General features: G+C 32.9%; 3 non-coding genes across 3 annotated transcripts; all 3 read right to left on the minus strand.

The window, feature by feature from the left end:
* Positions 1-11,270: 11,270 nt before the first annotated feature.
* TRNAK-UUU (transfer RNA lysine (anticodon UUU)) lies at positions 11,271-11,343 on the minus strand. Its single transcript has one exon. It is a non-coding gene; the product is annotated as a tRNA-Lys (tRNA).
* Positions 11,344-18,571: 7,228 nt separating this feature from the next.
* TRNAH-GUG (transfer RNA histidin (anticodon GUG)) lies at positions 18,572-18,643 on the minus strand. The gene has a single exon. It is a non-coding gene; the product is annotated as a tRNA-His (tRNA).
* A 617-nt stretch (positions 18,644-19,260) lies between these two features.
* Positions 19,261-19,332, minus strand: TRNAH-GUG (transfer RNA histidin (anticodon GUG)). Its single transcript has one exon. It is a non-coding gene; the product is annotated as a tRNA-His (tRNA).
* Between the last annotated feature and the right edge of the window lie 3,451 nt (positions 19,333-22,783).

Here is a 22,783-nt window from a genome sequence, read left to right on the forward strand (position 1 = left end):
GGCAGGCTGACAACTTCACATCGTAGATTTGCTTGCCGTTAAAATATGTTATTCTACAAGGAAAATGAGGGGATACGGATTTTTTATTTATTTTATTTTTTGAAAACCGATTTTTAATACAGATATGCGTTTATCAATTTTGAATAATAAATATTAAAAAAAAAAAACGTAAAAAAATTTTTTTCCTGCCTTTTTTTCTAATTAAGATAAATAATTTTGTTTCCCTGATTCTTATACAGTGACTCAAACAAATGACCACGTGTTGCTTTTCTTCAAATATTCGTAATGTTTTTCGAGATAACCAAAACCGTGTATATCACAGTTTCAAACTTTTTACAAATTTTAGGAAAATTCAACAAATTTTCATCAAAATTTCAACTTTTTATTCTGAATTTTCAGAACATCTTTGGGTATGCAGTTTTATAGCCCATAAAATTTTAGTCTAAGTGGAAGCTACAAATGGCTAAAAAATCGCGTTGATTTTTGTGAATTTTTTTTTGGTGGCTACTTTTTTAAGAAGTGCATTGAAGTGCAGGGATATTATATAGAAAACTATAATTTTTATACATTTCTATCAGCTATTTTAATAAATAGCTTTTCAGCCTCCCTCATCTACCAAAGGGCTCAGCTTCTGATCCATCAAGAGAGTATACGGCTCTGAAGGGAACCCAGTCGTCTCTGGACGGGGTACTAGACAATTGAGATCTCTACTGATATGAGTTTCAAGCCCAATAAGAACTTGCAATCACTTTTTGCTTTCGGCTTTGCCATTGGTGATACAGTTAGACACGGAGGTACTGTTTGATTATCTGAAAGGATGGATGTTTTGTGTATTCTCTGCATGCGTTAGTTAGATGCTAAAAATATAAGGAAGTTGGAAAGAATGAATTACATCTCTTGAACTTCGCTCCCTACCCCGCTAGCAGTGGAAATTTCCTCAATTATTCTGCTTCTGCGCCAATCGTGCCCCTTTAGTAAGCTTAAGCTATATATTTTTTAATCTTTCGAAGAAACTAAAGTAGTCGAATTTGAAAACAGCTTTCATTACTAAGAAACTAGTATGTATGTATATTTGCATACCTACAAGCATATCTTAATACCTTTTTTTCTCCAAATTTCTCACTTTAAATTTCTCCATTGTATTTTTCTAGTTCGGACAGCGCTATTTAGCAATCATTGTCACTGCTATTGTCCAGTTTCGACTTTACTTACTACATACAAATATATAGGGCAAGCAAAAAAACTTTCGATTTCGCAAAAAGTAAAGCAAACAGTTTTTCCCACCTTTTATGAACTACCAACCCCTCAAAGGACATCTTCATGTAGCTACCTTAAATACATATACGGCAGGCAAATTAATCACACTTTCCTTGAAATGAATGCATACATACATAAATAGCAAAAAAAAAACAGAAAACTACAAAATATGCCCTCATTTTAAACGAAATAAATTTCACTTTCTTAGGGCACACAGCATATAAATTGCAATTTATTGAAAGAAAGGTCTACTCATACGAATGAAGTGTGTTGATTTTGCGAAATAGCTAATGTACTTACCTACAGTGGCGGTTAAAAATTAATGAATGGTGTTCCGTTTTTAATATTTACAATAAATTTTAAGCTAAAATTTTTTAGATATTTTTTTTAGAAAAATATCGTTCATGCTTTAACAAAAACTATATGAATCACACTTCCAAACTTTATACAGAACTTAGAAAAATTCTATAAATTTTTATCTAAATTTCGAGTTGTTTTAACCAGAATTTTCAGAAATTTTTTGGGTATGCAGTTAACAAGCTTATAAAATTATAGTAAAAGTAGTAAGTGCAAGTTTTGAGCGGCTAACAAATCGCATTGATTTTGAATAACTTTTTTTTTGCTGACGGCTTTTTCGGTTTCTTTTCATATAAAAAGCGAAATTTAGGAAAACTGGCGTTGACTCTTTTTATTTTTTTTTCCGCAAAAGATCTTGCGCATATTCTTCCGCAAAAAATTCATGTTTATATGGAAAAAAGTGCAAAACGCTGTCAACAAAAATATTATTAAAAATCAATGCGATTTTAGCCATTCAAAACTTGCACTTATTTTACTAAAATTTTATAAGCTTGTTAACTGCATACCCAAAAAACTTCTAAAAGTTCTGGTTCAAAACATTTAGATAAAAATTTTTGGAATTTTTGAAAGTGTGATTTATATAGTTTTTGTTAAAGCATAAACCATATTTTTACAAAAAAATATTAAAAAAATGTTTGCTTGAAAAAAATTGTAAATATTAAAAACGAAACACCATTCATCCATTTTTGACCGCCACTGTATGTATATATGAATGTGTGTACCTAATATGCGCCCTAAGCAACAGCACAGCCTGTGCTGAGATGAAGAAATGAAAAACAAACACTGTTGAGTGATTTTAATTTAAAATGTGCTGTACACTCTTTTGTATTGATAAAGAAAACAAAAAAATAAAAAATAACTCACTATTGAAGTTTTTGTTATGTGTATGGGTGTATGTGTTTTCAAACTAAAATTTGGGTCAACTGACGTATTATGCATTGCAGAGGCTAGATAAAGTGTTTATCGCTGAAGGACGTTAACAAGGACGTTGTGTTTGGAAGTATTCTGAGCTGATTCCATGCAGTAATTAATGAATCTACATATAACTATGAAAGTATGGAGAAATAATGTGAACAAGATAAAGAGCAACTAACTATAATGGTTTACTTGCGCAATACTGAAAAACAAATACTCGACCATTTTGCTCTATAAAATAGTATTCACCCCGTCTAAAATGGAGGAAAATTTTTTTTTTTTTTTTGAAAACACTAAAAAATTTTACCTTCTAAATTGGGGATGCTCTATCATTTGGTGGTGTTATCGACTTCCGGTTTCGACCAGAAGTGGATGAAACTGACCGGAAATCCATTTTTTGAAATTAGATATGCATGTTTTCAGTACATATTTGGATTCTAAGAACGCTCTATCTTTTAATCGCATTACGGAATTCCGGTTTCGACCGGAAATGGGTTATACTGACCGGAGGTAAATTTTTTTTAATTACACATATATGTTTTTACTAGAGACTAGGATTCTGTGGACAAAAATACGCAACTTTTGTTTAAATATTTTTTCTCGGAAGTGCCTTTTTCAATCTCTAAATGACCCTCGAACTTTTCTGTTAAATTTATGAAGGTGATCAAAAGGCCTTTCAAGGTCCGAGTAATCTGGATTTGCAAATTTTTTTGCCAAAAACGGCTGCTGGTTGCGCTATGATGCACAAAAAACATGGAAGTAACATGAAGGAAAAGTTTCTCAACAATTAGGGGATTCACAAGGCGTGTTAAGCATCGTAAAATCTTAAGCTTAACATTTCTTTATGTCAAATGACGGTTAAAAAGGTCTTAGGGGGCTAATTATTTCGGTGTAGTTAAAAATCCACCAAAACCATTTGAATCATTACTTTACATAAAAAAATTTGAATCTTTAGATTTTACGTCTGTGCTCTTTTTGAAGAATAATCCCACTTCGACCAGAGCAATTAATCTGCACAGAAAATTGTATACTTGGAAGTATATAACTTAAAAAAGAAAGCATTATTCTTATCGCTTACTGACCGTCTAGTGATATTAAGGCCCTCAATAGTATTATAGCATTGTACTTCAGGCATCAGCTGTTGCAAGTTTCTTTTTAGGGGTGACCTCTTCTTTTAGAATGCTTTCCGAAGGTCTGACGGATAGTTTACCACACTGGATTAGTTTAAGTTTTTTTCAAGAACTAATCTTGGTATCACCGCTCAGATTTCGTCCAATAAGACACCTACCTTAAGCAATTGTTTTGGTCGCTCATTTTCACTGAGCATCTTATGAGATGATTGAAATTCCATGCTGCCTCGGTACGACAACTTATCGTAGACCGGTCGGTATATTTTTCTATGATCCCATGGTTATAACAGAAATCAGTATAAGAGAGAAGCGATAGCATTTTCGCTCCAGACAAAATCTGCTATATCTGCTGACAAAAGCTAAATCCTTTTTTTTAATTTTTCCGCCACAAATGCGATCGCTTTCCTTCTTGGCACACCTTATCTCCGGATGCAATCAGCTGGCGGTCCTAATGAAAATAAGAATATGGAAGAGAAATTACAAACATCCACTTTTACGCTCCGAATGAACTAAGCAGGATTAGGCGTACACATGATTGGCTGCATAGAACATAAAGTAAATAAAAAATTTTACCGATTTGTAATATGTCGCAAAATCTGAGGAAACCTAACCCTTTACTTGATTGCGAAATTAAAAACAACACAAAAAGAGTTTTAAGAACAACGAAGGAACATATTTGTGAATTTGTCAAAACTGTTGTCTAGCCAAAAAGGATGTCATCCGTAAGCAAATCCCATTCAATCAAAACAAATTCGCATTGCATTTGACAACAGTTTAGTAAACACACAATGAGGGAAGCAAGGAGAAATCCAATTTTCTGGAGGAGGATAGGTAAAGGGAAATGCAGTGACTGCCTTACAGTCAGCGGTAGTCTGTCTCATACGAAAGGCTGACAGCCGCGTAAGAAGGATATCTCGGTGTTGTAGGCTGACAGGCAACCACTGCACAGTGGTGCAAAACTGGAATTTAGTGTTCACAATTCAGTGGAGCCTTTATTTTTCAACCAATTTGATAAATTGTTTTTTTATGAACGCTAATAAAATTTGAATTTTTGTTTGTTTGTATTCAATTTTTTAGTTCAAAGTGCAAAAAAGTAGCAATTTTGAAGAAAATCGATTCTCTTGTTCCAGTTAATAAATGTTACAAATAAAAACGAGTTGAAAACAATGCAGTGTGCCTCCGAAACGAAAAATATTTCACAAAAAATAACTTAAATGTTTTATAAAAAATTTTCACCAAAATTAAAAAAAAAAAAGTTTTATAGATCATTAAATTTTAATATAGTAAAGTGCAATTTGCAAGTGGCTAAGAGGTCGTGTTGATTTTTAATAATTTTTTCGCTAAGATTTCGTGCACATCTGCATGCTAAATGGGAAATAAAAGCGTTTGGTACATCATTAAAAATCATCGCAAACTCTTATGGCGATTACGGTTCTACAACAAATGCTGCCTTTTCATTGCCCGGTCCTTAGTGTTTGTGCTGAGCGGGGCAATGAGAAGGTAACATTTTTCGGTAGAAACGAAAACGGCATTAGCCACTTGCAACTTGTACTTTTATTTTTATAAAAACCAAAAAAAATAAACTATAATTTTGGTGAAATTTTTTTTATAACATTTCAAATTATTATTATTTTATTTTTTTTTTTCGTTTCGGAAGAACCCTACAGTTGTTTTCAGCTAGTTTTTATTATGTAACCTTTATTAACTGGAACAGGCGAATCGAGTTTCTTCAAAATTGCCTCTCTGTGTACCTTTCGCACTAAAAAAATTAATATGTACAAACAAACAAAAAAAAATCAAAAATTATGCTCAACTGGTCTCTTTTGAAATTGTATTACCTCTCATTCAAAATAAATAAAAAAGGCTCCAGTGAATTGTGAATACAAACTGCCAATTTTGAACCACTGTGCACTGTGCGCTGCTGCTGGCGGCAGTTACATATTACGCTGGCTGTACCAATTTAAGCGAATTAAAATAAAAGTGAAATGGCTTACAGACATCCTTGCATGCATGCTCTATTTTATTTATTTTTTATTTTTTTTTTGCCAACGCTTAAATGAATTTTGGCTGATTACTTACTGCGGCATGCAAAGCAAAAAGGCACTGCCAAATAAAAACAATAACAGTAACCAAAGGCGTACAAGAAATGCACTTAAAGTATTTAACTTCTTAAAGTGCTGCTGCTAGGACATGCTGACTGCTACAGAATGCGGAATGGTGGGGCAATCTATGCATTTACCTGAAGGCAGGCAGTGCTGGTTGTGTTACGCTCTCCCCCTTCGACTGCCGAGGCTCTTAAGACAACCTTTGCTCGCATCTAAGTAATTCAACCCTTCCACCACATTTTGCTCGATATCCTTCCGGTTTCTGTGGCAGCCATCAACACTTGTGTATCTACCAATTTTCGTCCAAGCAAACATACATGTGTATGAAGTTTTGTGTCCATCCAAGTGTTAATACTGCAGCGACGCCAGGCGACACTCACGGCGTTAGTGTCAGCGGTTCTTAAGTGCTAATCGCCATTTGCTGCACAGTTGGCGGTCGATTTTTGTGCCCAAAGTGAAAGGATTAAATATCCTTGTCTTCGTTTTTTTTTTTTTTACTGCTGTTGCTGTGCAAAATTTTGCTGAGTTTAATTTTTCCTCATATGTTTGCAGCGAGATTTGCATGTAAGCCTGTGCCTGTAGATGCGCTTAAGTGAACTAACTTCGTGCATATATGTATGTATGTCCTTTCTTGTAAAATTTTTTATTTGCTCGACTTTTTGCATCCTTGCAATATGCATACGCATTCATCCTTTTTATTCATATTTTGTTCATACATATATCCTTGCCGCCTTATACATTATGCATTTTTTTATTCACGACTGCATTTTGTTTGCAAGTTTTGTTTCCTGATTTGATTTTTGGGTGTTTGTTTTCACATATCCTGCCTACCCTCCTATATGACGGCGATTGTTTTCTGTTTTAGCATAATTTAGGTTGACAGGCTTGAGAAAACAGCGTGATTTTTTGGCACTCTTTTTTGACTGAGCTTTCCTTTCATACATTGCATGAACCGATTTTTGCCTTCCGTTTCCCGGTGAGCATGGAACAAAGTTTATTGTTTATTTTATGCAGTTTTACTTTATTTCGTCATATTAAGAATACATTTATTTATAAAAAGGAAGCCATACATATACTACTTTAGATGAAGACAGTAGTGGTATTTGAATTAGTATTGAAACCTTAAAAGCTGCGAACGAAAAAAATTATGTTTTTTGGAACAAATTTCCGTCATCGCTTGCCAAATTTGGTTTGAAGACAAACCGGTTTCGGTGTTGTGCCATCTGCAGGGAAAATTTTTCTGGAACAACGTCGAAACCGAAATTCGTCAACAATTATTTTTTTACTTTTATTTAATTATTCCTTAAATAAATTTTTTTTCTGATTTTTATCAGGGATTGTAAATAACAGTTATTTTGTTTTTTCAACAGTTAAACTTGGCTAGATATTTTTTAAGTCCGAAATAAAAGTCTTTCCTGATAGTAAACAAAGCGCTTATCCAAATTTAAAAAAAAAAAAAATAGTACCAAATGAAAGAGGACTTAAATAGCTTTCAAACAGAAATAACGAACGAAGGTTACCACTTCTATTTACATTTTTTTTATTTATTTTTTATTTAATACAAAAAAAAAATGCATATACCTGACCCAAGGTCAAGGTCATAAAACATTTTGTATTTATATATTTTTCAATAGCTAGCTTTCCTCGTTTGTACATTTCAGTCATAAAGCTATTTTCGTCCTCTTTCAGTTGATACCAAACTTGTTTAATTTGGATAAGCGGTTTGTTTATTAATAGGTAAAGACTTTTATTTTCGACTTCGAAGATATCTGGCCTAATTTAACTGTTGAAAAAAATAACTGTTATTTACGGTCCCTGATTTTTATTTTATAAATCCAAAATAATAATTTTTTTTATCTAAATAATCTGCAAATAACAGTAGTTTTTGATTTTTAAATTATATGTCTTAGATAACAGTTATTGAAGATTTTTATTTATAAAAGTCATGAATATAAATCAGTCACTGACTTTTATTTTTAAAATCATGGTTATAAAAGTCATTTGTATAAGTCGTAGTAAACTTTTGTTCATCAACACCTTCTTAACCGCGAAAAATTATAATGACTTTTATACGTTTATNGTTCATCAACACCTTCTTAACCGCGAAAAATTATAATGACTTTTATACGTATGATAAAAGTCGATGAATGATTTTTATTGATGACATTTATAAATAAAAGTCTTCAATAACTGTTTTCTAAGGCATATAATTTAGAAATCAAAAATAACGGATAATGTAGATAAAAATCAAAAGTAATTGTTACTTTGGATCTATAAAATAAAAATCAAAAACAAATGTTATTTTGCATAAAAATTACAAATTGAAATTTGTTTTCAAATTTGATTCTCGGTGAAAAAAGAAATCGATTGATTTATATCAATAATTTCCTGCATAGTGAATTTTTCAATGACAATTTTCATGAATAACTGTTATGATCGGTCCCTGCTTTTTTGACAATTTCTCGTTTTCCACTCAATTGTGCTCACGTTTGTTTTTTTTTTTTTTAGCACAGAAATGGAAAATTCTTTCTGTTTTAAATCAATATTTCCCAGCTGTCACACGCGTTGCTAATCTTCCAAGCCAATTCCAGACTTTATGACTTCATTACCAACTCAGCCGCATACACAGTGCAGTGTTTTTGTGCTGAGACTTACATGAAGTAACTGTTTCATGTTTTTTTTTTCGATTTTCTTAAAAATTCGTGCATTGTATGTTGTTTTAAGTAAATTGCAACTGCAATAACATGTGTCAACGGCAACAATGAAAATGATATCCTGCAGCGAGCGTAATGCACAGCAGAGCGTACAACAATGCGCCACAAGAGCAGCATCTTCGGACAACTGGACAAACACGAAGGCATACAATTTTACGTACTTGCATACATTTTGCACAAACAACTGGTCAATGCCACTGCTACAGACATTCTCGCTGTGGCGCAAAATGCTTCAGCACAATGACAGGCAAATTTTTGCAACGACCAACACGTGACACATTGTCCACTCAACTAACCGCTCCTGCAACCGCTCGACATTTTGCACAAATGCAGGACTCGATAACTTGCAACAAACCAAGTGAGCAAAAAAGAGGCGCGTCGAGGTGTAAGCAGGCGAAGGGTAAAGGCGCGCAACGTGCCACGTGCAAATGAAGTTAATTTTCAGTGGCATGTGCCAGTTGCCGCAAAAAGTCGACACTTTACTCTTAATGGTGCAACATTTAGCAACCAAAACGACCATATGCAGCCGGTGATGGCCAGCGGCTGGCTAGCCTGTTACTAACAAATGCCGGCTGTCATAATTGAAAAATGATGCGTGTCCTGTGGAATTGCTTATTGTACACGGGCTTTTGAGGAACTACAAAAACGCTGGCTGTACGTTTCGAAGGTGCTACATGCAAGTGGTTTTGCTTTTTATTTTTATTTTTATTTTTATTGGTTTTCTAAACTAAGTAAATGCAATTTGCATTTATTAGTACCTGCATTAGTTGAATTGTTTTGGTGCTTAGTGCAAAATGTTGAAAGTCATTCAAATTAAATGCAGTTAATATTTAGCAGTTGTTGGATTTTAGATGGCATTTTTGTAATTTAAAATGAAAAAAAAAATTATAGTTTAAAAAAACTAAAAACCCACGCTTTGGTGTCCGGTAAAATTTAAAAGTTCAAATAAATGATGTTAGAGAACTTCCTGTTCCGGAGCGGATTTTTTATTATTTTTTTAATTTTCTATTTCTTAATTTAATTTTCTTCTAATTATTAAATTTTATTGTTCTGAAAAAGAAATACACGTATGTATATATTTTTTAATTTCATTTGATTTTTAGGAACTTTTTTTCTTTATTTATTTTTTGGTTTTGTTGTTTTAAATAGAAAAAACATATTTGTTTTTAATTTTATTTAATTTTCAGGACAGTGTTTTATTTTCAATTTTTGTTTCATTTCTTAATATTATTTTATTTTCATTTAAACATTTTATTTCTTTAAAATTAAAATTTTTTATATTCATTACATATTTAGATTCGTATTTTTTTTAANTCATTTGATTTTTAGGAACTTTTTTTCTTTATTTATTTTTTGGTTTTGTTTTTTTATTTATTTCTTTAAAATTAAAATTTTTTATATTCATTACATATTTAGATTCGTATTTTTTTTAGTTGACATTTTTCCTTTTTTAGTTTAAATCAGGTGCTATTTTTAGTTTTTATTGTTTTAAAAAGAAAGATACTGTTTCTAATTTCAAGGAATTTTCACGAACTTAATTTTATATCTTTAATTAATATTACTTTAAATTAAAATTTCTTTTTATCTAGATTTTGTATTAAAATTAAAAATAATTTTTAATTTCATTTATGGGCCATTCCATTGTGGTTGGTGGGACATTTTACTCCAAAATGTGAAGTGCAGAACCAAATCAAACGACGAAGAAAACTGATTCCAGTTGAATTTTTGAAGGCAGGTTTATAAAGCGGCTGTAGCTGAGTGTGTAGAGATGCTTGCTGATATTTGCTAATCCCGTTAGAGGCAAACGTGTCAGAATGATTATAAAAAATTTTATTTTGTATCTCCGAATTATGAAAAAGCATCTGTGAAGTGCAGAACATAAGCATATTGAAACGAAAAAATCGACAACAAAAAGTTTGGTTAATGTAAATGAAAGTGTGGTTAATATTACCAAATCATTGTTGAAAACACCAACCAAGGCATTGTTAATATTAACCGAAAATGACATTGATTCCTTTTCAAGTTTTATTTTGGTAATGTTAACCAATTTTTTTTGATTTTTTTCTCATATTATTTTTCACAAATGTTTACTACATTGTGCACCAAATTTCAAAAAGTTGGAGGTGATGGGAATTGGACCAACACAATTTGATTAAGCTGCTCAAATAATGAAAAAGTGCCAACGGATTTGAAAAAGTTGGTTACCATTTCTTTTTTATGTCAATTTAAAGTTCACGAAATAAGCTCCCAATCAGGACATATAATTTAAAAACACATTTTCCAAAGTTAACGGAGCGGGAAGAGGAGACGAATTTGAGGAGTTTGTGGCACAGCTCAATGTTCAACTTAAAAATTTCTATTATATACATATATGTATATATATATATATACATACATTTATATAGGTATGGAGTTTGTGAGCGAAATAAAATAAATCATTGTACTTGTTTATTTTTTAACCTGAAATTCATAACTTCAAATCGATATAAAATGGAAATGGGAACCAACTTTTACAAATGCTTTGGTATTTATTCATATTTTGACCTCTTTTAGTGAGTGCAATTGGTCTCTTTCCCATCACTTTTTGAGTCTTGCACTGTGCTATGAATGATAAATACAAATTCAACATCGTCTGCATTTCATGGAAATTCCGTTAGCAATAAATGTAAGTCAAAATTAAAAAAGCTAAATTTATTTTATTTTTTTTAGCTTTGCATACATTATCTTCCAGGCTAAAAAATTAAAATAAAAAAAAGTTAGAAAATTAAATAAGAAATTAAAAAAAATGACCTCGCCCGAGCAGGGACTTGAACCCTGGACCCTTGGATTAAAAGTCCAATGCTCTACCGACTGAGCTACCCGGGCACATGGTTGCACGGTGGCAAAGTGCGTAATTTTATGGAACTTTTTTGAAAATTTTATTCTTTTTTAAATTTTATTTTCATTTTCTGATTTTAATGTTTGAAAAAAATTTTTTTTTTTTTATTTAATTTAATTTAATTTTTTAGATTTTATTGTTTTAAAAAGAAAAATATTACTTTTTTAAGTTTTGAAATTTTGTAGCCTATAAATTTTGTTTTTTTTTTGATGAATTTTTTTTAAGTTTAGTTTTTATTGTTTGAACAAGAAAAATGTATATTTTTTAATTTTATTTTATTTTTAAAATCTTATTGCTACTTAGCAGATATTTCAATTAGTCTTTCGAAAAACAGTAAAGAGCTTTCAAGCCAGAATTGACAATTATTTTACGAAAGGCTTTTGTGAAGTAATAAAACAGCTTTCTAGCGTTATTTTCTCTAATTCGGCTATCTTATACAAAATCTTAAACGCAAACTTTCAAATAAGATAGTCAGGGCTATCACGGAATCCATCGTAGAAAATCTACGAATTCAAATGCCCGCTACGGATACGAAAAAATTGCTATCACTGCAGGGCTATCACGGAATCCATCGTAGAAAATCTACAAATTCAAATGCCCGCTACGAATACGAAAAAATTGCTATCACTAAATCCAAGTGAACTCGAAAATATCGTTGCCAGCTTCGAATGTTGATTCGAAATCAGTTAGTGCAAAGGAAACAACCGACATTTATTTATGTCATTTTGCTCACGCTCCACCATCAGGCGCAATGGCCGAGTGTGCAAAGCACTAGGCTGCCAATTGAGAGAGTTCGGATCCGAGTCCGTGGGGTAGTGGAGATTTTTTTTCTTTTTTTTTTAATTTTTGTTTATTTTTTTAATAAATATTTTTTTTTAGTTTATTTTTAGCTTAGATTTTATTATTTTAAATAGAAAAATATTTTTTTTTTAAATAAATTTTTATGATGTTAAAGTAATTAGGTTTATTTCCTAATAAATTGTTGCTAAACTATTATTTCCTCGATTCATACAAAATATTAAATCATTAAATAGCGTCTAGCAGATGAATGCGTGTATGTGCATATATATGTATGTATGGCATTGGTATTTTACGTCTACGTTTACACAAATATGTATATGGAATTATATGAAACTATAACAAATTTGGAGTATAATAAATATTTAATATTAAAAATAGTGCAGCTTTCTTCCACTATTTTTAAGATTGAGGGATTTTAAATTTTGTTCCGACAGCATAATCTCGTCGTAGAGTATCTGTACGAATCTTCATTACGAACGGATTCAATGAAGGCTCTCTACACTGAGGGAAATTATGCATAGTAAAAATGAGTACTTTAAATTTGATTATCGTTTAAAAATGTTCGTATTTAAAAATAATATTTTCATACAAAATTTATTACGCACGTATTTGACTGTTCACATCTGAGTATGTATATGTAAGTGTACATACCCAGCCAGCAAAATATCCAGAAACGTATCCGAAAATGGAAACAATTTCGTATAAAAACCTGATGTTTCATCCGTTTTCCGGTTCCGTTTTCGGACGTTTTTCAGATCAATTCTCCCACTAAAGTGTTCATCCGAAACGTATGTGCAGAAAACTATCGAAAATAGTTGTAAAATGAATGCGTTTTCGGCTGTTTTTCTGAAATTTGTGTGATACAATTTTTCGTTGAAAACGTTTTCATTATGAACTTCACAGCCACTTTTTGATACTTACATTTACAATTATTTCAATTTGAATAACTAATTTTACCCTGGCATTCAGTAAGCGGTCTGTAGTCACTAATAGTGACTTTTGGTGGTGAACTTGGATTTTGAGACTATTTGGTATTCAGTACGCTGTCTCACGTCTCTAGTCTCAAAAATAAGTCACTAATTTGTCAGCTGGCTAAGAGCAGGTCACAAAAATAGAAGTATGGAGGAAAAGCTTGTTTCTTTCCATTTTATTAAAAAAAAAACGAGAAAATTAAGCGAGGAAATTTGTTCAACAAGAATTTCATTCGGAAATAAACCAAATTGCTTTAATATCACACAAATTAATTTAAAAAAAATATTTGTTTGTTCTTAAAACATTAAAATCTTCAGATTGTTAAAAAAAAATAAAACTAATAAAAAAAATACTAAATAAAAAAATAAGAAATCCTCTACACCCAAGGAGGACTTGAACCCGGACCCTCTCGGCTGCCAGCCTAATGCTAATGCTTGAATTTCGAATTTACGTTCGTAGCCATTCGGATTCTGTAATAGCACTTTCGTAGATTTCACGAAAATCGAAGCTACGATGGATTCTGTGATAGCCCTGATTACTTCATCTGGTATAATTTCACCATGTCTTTCTTGCCTACTGTCTTTCAAAAGAGTTTAAACTGTATTTGCTAGAATTGCCCTGTAAAAATGGTTTTCGAAATGTTTTGCAGCTATGTATGCTTGCAAAGAAGAGCAGCCCGAATAAGCTCAGGGTTTTCCGGAGCCATTAAGCGATATTATTTTAGTCGGGTAAGAAGGAAAACCAGTATTATTGAACGATTGGGGACGTTAAGATACAGCAAAGGAACAGAACACCCAATCCAGCCTGCCTAGTCATACTTTTTTGGGTTCAAAATTCTTCCTTCCTTTCCTGGTTGAAAAAAAAAAACATATTTTGGGCAGCTGCTGATATTTTTTGTACCAGAAATATTTTCTGATTGCCCACATACCAAAGATGCGAGAGGCAAAGCGTTTTTTATATACAGTTCTCCTCACTTTCTCTAATCCCTACATAGCCCAAGGGGGTGCAGCATCTGATATGCGTGCGTCCACTTTGCTGCTGTTATCTAATGAAAATATCAAAATAAAGCACCAAACAAACAAAGGAGAAAATGGAAAACTGTCCAAAAACATCGTTGCTGAGGAATATCAAATCAGCAAATGAGTCAGCGTGGTGCATTCACGCTATGCAAGCGTATTTCGCTTTGAATGATGCGCGGCTAACTGACATACAAGTTATTAACGCCCAAAATATGCTTTATGGTCGGTGGAACGTGTCGAGCATCGCTAATTTTTCATGCGCTAAAGTGACGGCCATCAGCAGCTCAGCTTCAAAAAACACAATTCGATTGATGCGTTCGGGAATAAAGTGGTTGGTGGTGGTTGAGTGGTTTGCTGCACCTCGGCGGGCCAAGCGGGCCAGGCGGGCCAGGCTTTGTGCAGAATGCAAAGTAAACAACAAGCAGCCGTAAAAGACCACTGCAGCAGCGCATACGCAGCAGGGAAAAAAGGAGATTTGTACAACTGGGATGACGACAAAGCTTCCGTGCTGCTAATGAGGCTGCTTTTCGACTGTGCGGTTGCATTCAACAAAACAATTGTTGTAGTTATTTGCATTCATATAACTGGTATGAAATTTTGACGCTGCATTGCATGCCGCAATCGGACAAATGCTTGTCCAGCTGTAAAACTCATAAAAAAAAGGTGTTGCTGCTGTAAAAAAACAAAAACAGAAAGGAAAACGCGTTTCTTTGCAATGGCAACCAAAATCAACACAGCCAACAATTTTCGGTATATATGTATGTATATCTGCGAGTGCCTCTGACGGTGATGATGGTGGCGTGGCGGTGGCGATCGATAGCGCTGCCGACTATTTGACTGCATGACGGACTGTCAGTTGCCGGTGTTTGCTTTCGCGTCGTCGACCTTTGCCCCACCTGGCTTTGGTGGTTGTTTAGCATGCAGGACATTTTCAAGGTAGCCCGCGGAAGAGTTGACTAACAAGCGGTAGGATATGTGCGCGGACTGTGCGGGATATACGCTGCTTCGCTGCGCATTTGCGCTCATCAATTACGAAATTACAGCAACACACCACTGCTGTTGCTGTTGACAATAGTTTAGGCTATTCATCAAACGTTTTTTGTTTTAATTGAAATTCAAAGCGAACAGAAAAAAATCAATTAAACTGGAAATTAAATAATTGAAGCGAAAGCACATGTGTGCAAGGATAATAAGGATAACAAGAATTATAAATGGCGGAGAAATGAAGGGGTTGTGATTTACTAAAGGCTATATTTATTTTGTTTATCTTTTTTTAGTTGCCTTTTTAATTTTTTTTTACCTTTTTTACCTTTTTAATTTTGTTAATTTTTTTAGTTTTTTTTTAATGTTGCTTAAACTCATAAAAGGTTCTATTAGCTTTGTATTGTTTGATTTTGTTTGGTTTTTTTTGCTTTGAATTAAATGCTTTGTGGTGTTTTGTTTTCCTTTTTTGCTGCAGTAGGACACTTTTTTATAAGTTGTTTTAGGCCCTCAAATGTTCTTTCTTTTGTATGAGCTAATGGTGGTTTTATTAGATTAATAGGTTTTATTAAATTAGGTGTTGGCTGGTTAAAAACCCTTTATGATCGCATCGAAATTGAATTGGATTATTAATTCAAGTAATTTTGCGAATGAGCAAGTAAATTCTTTTGTTTGCCTCTTAGCCTAAAAAACTTAGATCCAAGTACATATAAAGATTTAAAAACTTTTGACTTTTTGCTAACAAAAATGCTTATGGATAACATAAAATTATTTCTACTATACATATTTACATATGTATGTAGATTAGAGGTTTACGCCGACAGGCTTTGCGGCGGCGGCGGCGTGGTCAACTTCAAAAATAATCGGCGGCGGCGACGACGCCGGCGCGTCTGGAAACGCCGGCGCCACTGCTCATAAGGTAGATTTCAAAGAGCCATGAGGCTACTAATCTTATCATGTCATCTCGTCAGCGTTAGGCATTCGCCATGCCAATTATAATTCCATTTATTTCGTTTCATAGTTTTAAATTTAAATACTGTTAGTTCCTACTTGAATTGAAATTTTTATGGATGGGCGAACAGAAGAAGGTCTGAGGTATATACATATGTACATATATACTATACTACATATGTACTATTTAAATTTAAAGAAACAAAAAAAAATTAAAAAGTTAAGTTATTGGAGTAAACTATGTCGCTATTAATAAATTTTTGTAATAATCGCATCTACCGTTATGTTAAATTACGAAGTTCTAACGAGTTTTTGCAGGTTATAGATTGAAAATTAGGGTGGTCTACTATTTTCCAACAGTTTTACCCATCAACTCCCAGCAGAACAGGCCTTTTTGACCCACTGTTTAATAGATGGTTAAAATTTCCACTAAAGCATTAAGCGCCAAATTTTCCTACGGATAACCGAAAGTAATGAAAAATACAATTAATTTCCACCAAGAAGGGGGAACTTTAACCCTATGTAGAAAACATTGTGGTGCGATGGAGCAAAACCTTCCTGGGGTTTGACCACCACTTGTGAATGCTAACATAATTTTCACACAGCCACCTAGTACTTGTATACGTCTGTGGGACCCTAGAATAAAATAACTTACTTACTCAAAATCTGTTTAAAAAATATTCAACTCTTTATTAAAGAAAAAATATCAATATCAATATGGTTTTGTTTTATCTCCAATAATTGAGGAGTTAGATGCAATAAGGGCACTTCTGTTAAAACTGCTTTCTGAGATATTATCGTTAAAGTTTTTGGTGTGTGATAACTTTCTTGTTGTTGTAGTAATATGTGAAAAAGGAGTATTGTTGTGGTATTGAAAAAAATTTGTATATACATATGTACATACTCTGGAGTAGTAGTTCCTTCAAGCGATGTATTTCAATGTGCATTCATCATGAAAATTTTGTACAAAATTCCTTAGGCGCCGAACGCTGCCGCCGCCGCCGCGCCGATATTTTTGTAACTCGGCGGCGGCGCGTGATTGATGACAAAAAACGGCGGCGGCGGAGGCGTGGCTCGGCGGCGTATACCTCTAATGTAGATATGTATAAAGAAGATATAGTGAACAGCTTTATTATTCCTGAAAAGGTATTAAAATTTTTTAAAGACATTCATACGTATGTACATATATACACTGGCGATCAAAACTGAGTGCATGGTGATTTTTTTTTATGTTTGGTTAATTTTTATTTTTTTTTCTAATTTTTCGTGATTTGGGGATTGTCTGTAGCTCTCAAGATTAACGAAAAATTCATATGGAAATGGAAAGAAATTTTCTTCTATCAAAATTTCCTAAATCCGTATGCAGCTCTTAAGCTAAAAATTCTCGTATATTTGTTTTTTCCAGAAAATTTGCAACAGCAGCAAAGTATCTTTTTAAACAACAGAAATAAAGAAAAAAAATTCTTGAGATTTTTTTAGCTCTTTAGCCAAAATCATATAAATTAAACTTTCAAACTTCATAGAGAGTTGAGAAAAACTACTTGTTTTTATCAAAATTTAAATTTGAATTCTTAATAAAGTTACTTTCTTTATACGTTTTTCTGAGAATTTCGAAAAAATAAACAAATATTTTGTATATTTCGTTTGCCAATTTTGTTTTAATTTAATTTTGCTAATTCCGTATTTTTTAGTTCAAACGCTTTTTTAATACAAAACAAAAATACATATCAAGGCGAATTTATATAAGGTGGTGTTGTTTCATCAGCTGTGAGTAGCGTTTGATTGTCAAAATTTTGAATTTCGTTAGTGAGTGAGTGAAAACGTGAGAGTGTTTGCATTTTCTGTCGCCCTTTTTCATTCGGGGAAGAATAGCTGAAATTTGACAATGGCCCGCTAAAAGCAAAAACAAAATACAAGTAATTGTTGTATTTGTTCAATCGATACCACCTTATATGTATTCGCCTTGATACATATTTTAGTTTATCCTGAGCTCACTAAGTTTCAAATTTTAAATTTTCGACTTAAGATAATATTTTTTTTTTTCAAATATAAAAATTTTAACATAAGAAAAAAAAGAAAAATATTTCTTGCGATATTTTTAAGCGCTTTAAACAAAATCATATAAGTTAAACTTTCAAACTTCATGGAGAGTTGATGATAACTGTACTAATTTTTATCAAAATTTAAAATTGAATTTTTAATAAAGTTACTTTCTTTATAAGTTTTTCTGAGAATTTCGAAAAACTAAAAAAAATATTTTGTATATTTCGTCTACCAATTTTGTTTTAATTTAATTTTTCTAATTCCGAATTTTTTTAGTTCAAAAGCTTTTTTCATACAAAACAAAATTATATATTTCAAATTAATCCTGAGCTCAATAAGTTCCAAATTTCAAATGTTCTACTTTAGTTAATATTTTTTTCAAATAAAAAAAGTTTTAACAAAATAAAAAAAAATGCTCTCTCCGTGACAATGTTTGACGATGAAACATTGCCGTGACCAGGATTCGAACCTGGGTTACTACGGCCACAACGTAGGGTCCTAACCACTAGACGATCACGGCTAGCGAAAGCTTACCGCTCGAAGTGATTACAACGCACTAACAGCTAAACTATAGCAGCGATACTAACAACAAGAAACACCGAACAATTCACTTTGTGTGCGCTGCAGAGGCAAATACATAAAAGAAACCGCTTCAAAAGAGAACGTGCGATAGGTGCAACAAAAACGAAACTGTTAGGCCATAAAAATTAATTTTTGAAAAATTCGATTGCAAGCAGTATAGCATAGTAAAAGAATAAAAGCAAAACACGAAAAACATACATACATATTTACAATCATTAAGTAGTATAAAAATTTTAAGACAAAAAAAAAAAAAAAAAAACGCGACGAAAAACCACATCTGATACGCATTGAGCTAAATCAAGACAAGAAGGTGTGTGTCGAAGATTTGTTTCTAAAATTACATTTACGTACATATGTCTATAAATAGGTAGCTAGACAAATACAACCGCACACCTTTGGCAAAGAAAAAATATCAGATGCGGAAAAATTATTTCAATTGTAAGCTCGCTCAATAAGCTTCAAATTTCGAATTATTAATTCAAACAAACATTTTATCAAAAATAAAAAACGATTAAAAAATGCTTTCTTCCGTGACAATGTTTGACGATGAAACATTGCCGTGACCAGGATTCGAACCTGGGTTACTACGGCCACAACGTAGGGTCCTAACCACTAGACGATCACGGCTATTGAATGCTTGGCTGTTGTGTGTATGTTAAGCTGTAAATATTAGAAACTTTAAAAAAGTAAGATACTAATGTAATAGGCATGAAATTGTGAAAAATTAAAGTTTTCCAAATGTATGTAGTACCTACATACATACGGTCGTGAACAAAATTATAGCAGTGTAACATTTTGACCAGTTTTGACTAGATAGTTTTATTTTGATTTAATTAGGGTTCATTAAAAGTAAAGTTCATTAAATCACAAAGACCATAAATATACAGTGCCGTACAAAAGTATTGGCACAGAGAATTTTACGCAATGCAGGCGAAGTTTTTTATTTTTATTTCTTTTCCCTAATTTTTTATAAAAATATAGTTCACACTACAACAAACTACAAAAATAAAACTTTGTGCAAAACTCAGGAAATTAAAAAAATATAAGCGTGCTGTTTTATAGCCCATTCAATTTTAGCATAACAAAGTGCGAGTTTGAATTTGCTAAAAAATCGCATTGATTTTTGACATTTTTTTTTTAACGCAGTTTCTTCCATGCAAAGTATGCTCGACAAATTTGTTTTGTATGGATGAAAATAATACCGTCAACAAATAAAAAAATAAAAAAAAAATTGTTCTAAAAAAAATGATTTTAAAGTAGCAAATTAGTTTAGTGATAATTTTCCTGAGTTTTGCACACTGTTTTTATAAAGAATTAGCGATAAGAAATTAGAATAAAAAGCTTCGCATGCATTACGAAAAATTTTCTGTGCCCAATAGTTTTTAAAGAAATTCAACAAAGTTTGTGCAGAATTTTTAAACAATTTTTTGGTATGCAGTTTTACAGTCCATTAAAATTTGGTATAAATAATGTGCAACTTTCTTCATCTTCATATTTGGCACTACAGCCGTTTGTCGGTTTGGGCCGAGACCAAAAAGGGTCCCCAATTAGAGTGAACAAAGCTGATGCCAACAAAGTTGGCAGGATCGTTTTATTTGACTGCATTTTGGTCTACCAGGAGCACTTCAAGGGCTGTAGTTAGGGGAGATGGTAGCATTCTGCATACCATAATGAATTTTTCAGTAATTAAAAATTTGTCCAAGGACATCCGAAAAACTGTTCTATCACTGGCTTAAGTTTCCATTTTTAATAACGGCTTTGGAGCAGCAATGGCCGTCATGTACCTTTATTCAGTGTTTCTCTTCTAGGTAAGCTTCCTGTCCAAGATAAGCCCCAAACACTAGACTTTCTCTGCAAAGGTCTGTGGGGTACTATTTTAGCGAGGGAATCTGGAACGGGGGGTTTGTTTTTTTTTTATTCATACAAATATAAATAAGCGAACTTTGGATTAGCAAGCGTTCAGTCCACTCTTCTGATATTACCCGGCTCCCACAAAGTTATAGCCGCCTTCTATATCAGTTCACGCAGAACTCGAGGATGTTTCCTCTTCAAATTAGACCCGAATCGTCTTGTGCCCTGTCATCGCAATAACCATTTCTACTTACATTTTAATGGAATGGGTTCAGAACCTATTTTACTCTGTAATAAGGCTCAAATCTAAAAATTAACTTTTGTTCCACACATAAAATCACGGCAATACTTTTCATTCAAAGCTGCAGGAAATTCTGNATTTTCAGCTTTAATGAGATTTGCTCGTCGATTATGCTTGCAAAGGTTTGGCTGCTAGGCGCGTGTTATCCTCGTTGTGCAATGTGAGAGCACGTTTAGGCTTTTGCTGTTTTTTCTTTCTCTTTTGTCTACTGGGAAAATTTGGTTGTAATGCGTGACGTGTTTTAATGGGTTACGGACGAATTGCTTGCTAGCAGCTCAAAGGGTTATCAGCGCACATTAAAATCGTTGTAAGAAATGAAGAAAAAAGTTACGTTTTTGAATAAAGCAATTTTTCGATGAAAAATTACACTTTCAATTAAGTAAAATTCATAAATAAAAATAATTTCCATCCATCTGAATTAAAAGAAAGCTGCTTGCATGAAAAGTCAGCTATTGAAAAAAACCTGTTTGTTCCAAATTATTCATAATTCAATGTGTTTCACATTGTCATGAAAAAAAAACTGCCGAGCATATCCTTTATTCTTCTTGCACTTTCGATTTATCGCTTTAATAGTCGCATAAATTAGGAGCTTCTCGCACAAAAAGTCAAGGTGCAAATTGTTCCGCGCCCAACGGCACGCGCTGCGCTCTTTGCGGCACACGACACGACACGACACGACACGCCACAGCCTACAGGCCTACAACTTGTGCAGGATAATTGCTTTGCATGTCCTGCATAAGTGAAATGTTGCAAGTCGTGTGCACTTTCCACAACTGTTCAATTTCCACGTCATTTTTCACTTCTTCTCTGCTCTTTTTTTTTGTGTTTTTGCTTTTGCTTCGTTGCATTCATAACGATTTTTTTTTCGTTTAGAATTTCGCATTTTAATTGAATGCATTCGTCAACCAGCCGGCCGGCTGCCGCGTCAGCTACTAAGCATCATTTGCATTTCAGTTTGGTCAGTTTGGTGGCGGCGCATGCGCAACCACTTAACGCTTTATGAACGCGCCTCTGTTACTAGAACAAGTAGCCAGCCCACCGCTGCAGCAGGCTGTGGGACAGCAAGAAGGGAGGTTTTGTTCAGCAGGAGCGAAAACTGACGTAATGATTTTTATGACAGGAATGTATGTATGTATGTGTCAGTTTTTATAAGCCCTTCAAGTGGTATAACTTTATAGCTGCAGCGGCATAAAAGTGCTGGTCATTCTGGTCGTTTAAGTGGTTGCGCATTTTTAAGTGTGTTGCAACGGTCAAATGTGCAATAATTTGGTGTGTTGCTGCAATTGCAAGAGTGCTAGCTATGTTTTTTGTTAACGCTTTCAAGTTTAGCAAGGTTTCTAGTACAGCTGAACTAAAATGTATAAAAATTCTAGCAAAATTTTTGTATAAAGAAAATATGTACGGTGGCGAAAATGTAAATATGGAAAGAAATTTCAGCAAATTTTGACAATTTTTCTTTGTTTAAAAATGTTTATTACGTATGTTTTTATGAAAATATAGCTCACCAGCTAAAAAAAAATCGAGCTTTCTAGAACATAAGACGAATTAGAACAAATGTTTTAAATTTGATTTTTTAGATTTTTGCAGTATGCATTTTCGTTGCCCATTAAATTTAAATATAATAGAGTGTATGTTTGAAGTAGCTAGGACTTACCGTTGATTTTTGGAGATTTTTTGTTTACGCATTTTCTTTCATACAAAGTATGTGCGAAATTTGTTTTTGTATTTAGAAAATGAGCAAAACCTTCCACAAAAAAAAGCCCAATAATAAACGGTAGGTCGTAGCTACATACTGCAAACCTGCACTTTATTATATGTACTAAAATTAAATGGAGAATATTTCAAAGAAATCTAATTTAAAAAATTTTGTAGAAAGCTTGAAATTTTGGCTTACATGGTTTTTGTAAAAAATAATGATCTACTACA

Source organism: Rhagoletis zephyria, unplaced genomic scaffold (assembly GCF_001687245.7).
Source record: "Rhagoletis zephyria isolate East Lansing unplaced genomic scaffold, Rhagoletis_zephyria_1.1 Rzeph_scaffold_02918, whole genome shotgun sequence".
In the NCBI taxonomy this organism is placed as follows: domain Eukaryota; kingdom Metazoa; phylum Arthropoda; class Insecta; order Diptera; family Tephritidae; genus Rhagoletis; species Rhagoletis zephyria.